Raw genomic sequence first — 5341 nt, forward strand, 5'->3', positions numbered from 1 at the left:
ATAGTCATATTACCAAAATATAAATTCATCACACCATTTCGACAGTTAATGATCGCATTAGACGTAGCTAAAAATGGGTGACCTAAAATCACAGGTATCTGGTTCTCTGGGTCAGGGACAGGTTGGGTATATAAGACCACGAAATCTACTGGATAAATAAACTTGTCGACCTCAATGAGAACATCCTCAATAACACCTCGAGGAATTTTAACATACCTATCAGCTAACTGCAGTGTCATCTGAGTAGGTTTCATTTCACCAAGTCCTAGATGTAAGTACACATGGTACGGCAGTAAGTTCACACAGGCTCCTAAGTCAAGTAAAGCTTTTTCTACCCGGTGTTTACCTATTGTACAAGCAATGGTAGGGGAACCTGGGTCTTTGTACTTTGGAGTTGTGGTGTTCTGAATGATTGAACTTACGTGACTAGCTAAGAAAGCTTTCTTATGGACACTAAGTTTTCGCTTTCGCGTACACATATCCTTGAGGAACTTGGCATAAGAAGGAATTTTCCTAATTGCATCTAATAAAGGAAGGTTTATGGTAACTTGCTTAAAAACCTCAAATATGTCATTAAAGTTCGATTCCTTCTTTGTTGGTACTAATATCTGGGGAAATGGGGCTCTAGGCACAGAATCAGACCTCTCAGGAACCGAGTTGGCATCATCGGAAATTTTATCAGTCCCCTCAGTTAGTGGTCCTGAGGGATGAGATCCTGAGGAATGAGATCTTGAGGGGTGAAGTACAGTACGTTCACTATCGGGCATGGTTACCTGATTGTCTACTACTCTTCCACTCCTAAGGGTTCTAACAACATTCAATTGATTCGATGGTTTTGCACCTACTTCATGAACTCGTCTAGGATTGGGATTAGTCTGACTAGGGAACCTTTCGTTATCTCTCTCACTTAAGGTCTTAGCTATTTGGCCGACTTGAAGTTCTAACTTAGCAAGATTCTGAGCATTAGTTTGAAAGTTCTGCTTGGTTTCCTGTTGAAAACTAACTTGGCTCTTTACTAACATGTCCTAGCTCTGTGCTAACATATCCTGGCTCTTTCTTAATTTATTAAGAGATTCCTCTAAGCTCATCATTCTATTCTCTGAAGAGTTCTGAAACTGACCTGAAGAGTTCTTATCTGAACCAAAACCTGGGGGAGCATTAGAATTACTAAACTGACCTTGACTCTGGCCCTTAGACCACGAAAGGTTCGGATGGTTTCTCCAACCAGGATTATAGGTTTCTGAATATGGGTAAAACTTCTGACGGTTATCGAATCTAGTGTTATTATAGAGAGCATTGGCTTTCTCTTCATTATTCTGGCCTTCCCAAAAAGGCTCTAATCTACCACTAGTATGACCCACTTCTAAAGCTTCTAACCTTTTCGCTATAGCAGCAATTTTGGCATCTGATTTAAAGTTTCCTTATACCCTATTAATGTTTCCTCTGCCTAGAAGAATTTTTTTCTGGGGTCCCCTATTACTTTCCCATTGTTGGGTCTTTTCGGCGACTTCATGCAAATATGTCATCGCATCATCAACTGTTTTGTTTTCAAACCCACCTGTACACATAGATTCTACTGTGGTTGTAGTGGGATAATCTAAACCCTCATAAAGGATCTGAACTAACCTAACCTTTTCTAAACCATGATGAGGACATTGGGCTAATAGATCATTGAACCTTTCCAAATACCTATACAAGGATTCTCCCTCCTGTTGAGAAAATGTGCAGATTTGCGTCCTAATAGACGATGTTTTGTGCCTAGGGAAAAACTTGTTCAAAAAGGAGATGTAAGTTGTTCATATGTTTCAATTTATCCGGAAGCCAAATATATAGCCACGATTTGGCTTTATCTTTCAAGGAAAAGGGGAATAACCTGAGTTTCAAAGCATCATCATCAAGGTTTCTAATTTTTAGGGTACTACAAATTTCCTCAAAGTCCCTAACATGGAAATAGGGGTTTTCATTTTCTTTCCCTAAAAATATTGGGAGCAACTGTAAGGTTCCAGGCTTAAGTTCATAATTTGCTTCAGTTTCAGATAACCTGATACACGAGGGACGAGTAGTCCTAGTAGGGTTCAACAAAGCTTTCAAAGTTGCCATTTCTGGCACTATTGGAATATCAGGGATTTTCTCCTCAAACGGACGTTCAAAAATGGAATCTTCAAGAATCGGGCTTTCTAAATTGAGGTAATCGAGACGCTTAGAACTACTAGGTTTCTCTTTAACAAATCTACCTAGGGCGTCTCTTTTACGTTCAGGCATGCAAAAGAATAAGGTAGGGAATTCTATGCAATCACAAAACAAGGCTGACTCAACCAAATCAAACCTATTAATTTCTAGCAAACAAAAAGCATGATGGCTCCACTTAGATTTTTTCTAGACGAGCTTCTATTCTTTCGAAAAGGAACTTATTACAATCTGAGCAAACCCCTCTGGAATCAATCCGAGTAAAAGTAAGCTGAATAAAGGCGAGGGAAGCTCGGTGGAGCTTTGATACCCAAAGGCCTCACAGGTATTATAAGGCGGCGCAGTCACGCATTCAACTCACAGAAACCATCATGAACTTCGAAGTATGCTCAAAAGAGTAACCAATATTTTTCGAACGACTTTCCTATTAAGCTCGTTACCCTATAGGTCTCGTTCTAGTCAAAATTTTAGGCTTAGGTTCGCGTTTGGTTTCGTTTTTCTAAGGTGGGCAAGAAGAGAACAGTGATGAAATCCGAACCCTTATCTTGTATGGCGAGTCCTTGCCCTTTACTAGGAAATTAAAGCAATCGTTTTCAAGTCCTCAGCATATATGCAAACGAAGGAATACAGTAAACCCGCTGATAGGGGATTCGCGGGTGTTTCGAAAAATTTACCTCCCGTACCAGACGGGCGAAGAACCGCTGAAGTCGACTCGGGCCACAACTCCTATGTCATGTACGAACCCGAGGGGCCGAGGCGATATCGTAATCGTCGTCCTTCTCTGCACACAGTTTATATTTAAACTACCCTTCCGTAGGGTTTAAAAATAATGTCCCAAAGTTTAAAGTCCAAAGTGTCCAAAAAGAAAAGAAAAATTACAAAAATAATAAAACCTAATACAGTTTTTTTTTTTTTTAATAATAAGGAAAAATAAACAAAACCCTAAGAAATAAAATAACTAAAAGAAACTGTCTTTTTTTTTCCGTTCTTTTCGCTTTAATCTTTCGCTCCAAGTCTTTATGCTTTAAGATCCAGTCTTTACAAAATCACCAAACTCCTTGGGTCAATTTTTTTTATGATCCAAAAACCTGTAGACAAAAGATAAATATCTAAAAACGTAAAAAACAACAAAAATAAGAAAAACCTAACAAAATAAAAGAAAAATAAGTCTAAAACCCTAAAAGAAAATCCGCGTCGGCGGCGCCAAAAATTGACGTATTTTATAGATAGTGGTAAAAGTGGTTCGATTCTCAGACTTGCGAAGGATAAATATAGACTTAAATTCTAAAACTAAAATAGAAAACTCACTAATAATTATAGCAAACACGGACAAAGTTGATATCAATATTAAAAGACAATTGAGGCTAAGATTCCACTATTTTCCAAGTTCAAAGTGATTTAATCCAATCTTTATATTTATGCAATTTTCTCGTTCAATTTGATTCTAGAATATTGCAACAAGTAGATTTTCAAAAGCAATAATTGTAAATATCAAGTATGAAGCATCAAAAGTCTATAAACTAAGCATACTTCATCAAAATAGATCACAATCACTCAAGTAAAAATCATATTCAATTATAGCTCAAGGCAAATAATCATAATAATAATTGCAATAAATAGATGAAATAGAATGTACCACTTCTTGTTGGAAAAATAGCTTCCTCTATCGCCTCAACGATGGGGTTTAGCTCCTCATATTATTCACGTACTCAAAAATAGGTGTTTATAGCTCAAAAGGGTGAAAAACAAGAGGAAACTAATAAAGCAGACAGTTCGCAACGTTTTATAGGCGTTACAAACTGACTGTTACAGAGAACTGCTGCAATAGGTGATGTATGCTGTTGAATAAACGACTGCTATGAAGGGTCTAATGTTCTTCGTGTTCTAGCTATTGCAGAAGCAGAAACAAAACTTCAACTTGTGATTTCAGCTTTCTGTTCTCTCCCAAACTTCCCCAAAGTGTATGTAACCCTTCTATGACCTATCTGAACTCCTTTTATAGCCCACAGGTCGATTCAATCTCAAGAAATCTTCGGTTATTCTTATTTTTTTCTCCACCTCAAGTCTCGGGATTTCTTTCCCTTCCAAACTTATCTATGCGTCAACTTGATTCTCCAAACTCTCAAGTACTCCCTGTAGACTGAATAAGGACTCAATTCATAGCGTAAAATCCTTTGGTACTCCCATATATAAACCAAAATATCCGAGAATACACGAAACTCCCTGTTTTAGCCAACTCGATGATTTCCTCCTCTATTTTCAAATCTAAAGGGATTACCAACCCTGTTTTTATGAATTAAGATAATCCCAATCCATCTCCACGTCAAACTCCGACATAATCTCACCCAAAAGACGATAACAACTCCGATAAACTTCACCTCCTCTGTTTGCTTCTCCCGGCCTATCTAGCCCAATTGGTTGGGTCCAATCAATCACAACGACCCTGTTATGCTATCACAGGTCCAGTCCAACGAAAATAATCCATTGAATCTCCTTATAAATCGCTCAAAACTCGATCTCCAAATCTGCTTCGCTGCTGCAATAATTTCCCGCCAAAAAGCTTCATTTGAATTGCGAAGAAGAGGCGCTCCCTATCCAGAGTAGAGGTGCGAATAGAAGCTGCCTTGAGGGTTTCCTGAGGGTTCCTCTTAGTAATGTGTGTACCCCTTATCCATAGTGAGATTCCGAATAGCATGTGTCCTCCGGGCGCTTTTACCAACTTTTCGAGCCGATTTTTCCAAAAATGATTATTGGCCAAAAATACCTACACACACATAAAACACCGTAATAAGTACAAAAATGAGCACTATCAATTATAGAATCGAGACAAATTAGACACAAAAATGTGTCTATCATATGCGATTCGTCCCTTGAAGTATCGTTGGCTGGGGAATTGGTCATTTTGCTAAAAATTGCTGCAAAGTCCACATTACATTCTACTTCAGTATGCTGTCCAGATACGAATCAAGGAAATACGGAAAAAATGGTAACTCTTAACTCTTACCTTTTGTACTTCCACTAACAATAGTGATATTAACGGTAGAGTTAACACCTCAAAATCGTTCGTCTCTTCGAAAACTGCAAAAACGAACGAAACTTTATTAATTTCGAAACTGATTTTTCATAAAATCACGGAAACAATTTTCATAATGTA

At 38.0% G+C, this 5341-nt stretch overlaps 1 pseudogene; it reads left to right on the forward strand.

Annotated features, from left to right (window-relative positions):
- Window positions 1-1638: 1638 nt before the first annotated feature.
- On the forward strand, window positions 1639-1738 carry LOC113335490 (annotated as a pseudogene).
- Window positions 1739-5341: the final 3603 nt, after the last annotated feature.

This window comes from Papaver somniferum, unplaced genomic scaffold, assembly GCF_003573695.1.
Source record: "Papaver somniferum cultivar HN1 unplaced genomic scaffold, ASM357369v1 unplaced-scaffold_148, whole genome shotgun sequence".
Classification (NCBI taxonomy): Eukaryota; Viridiplantae; Streptophyta; class Magnoliopsida; order Ranunculales; family Papaveraceae; genus Papaver; species Papaver somniferum.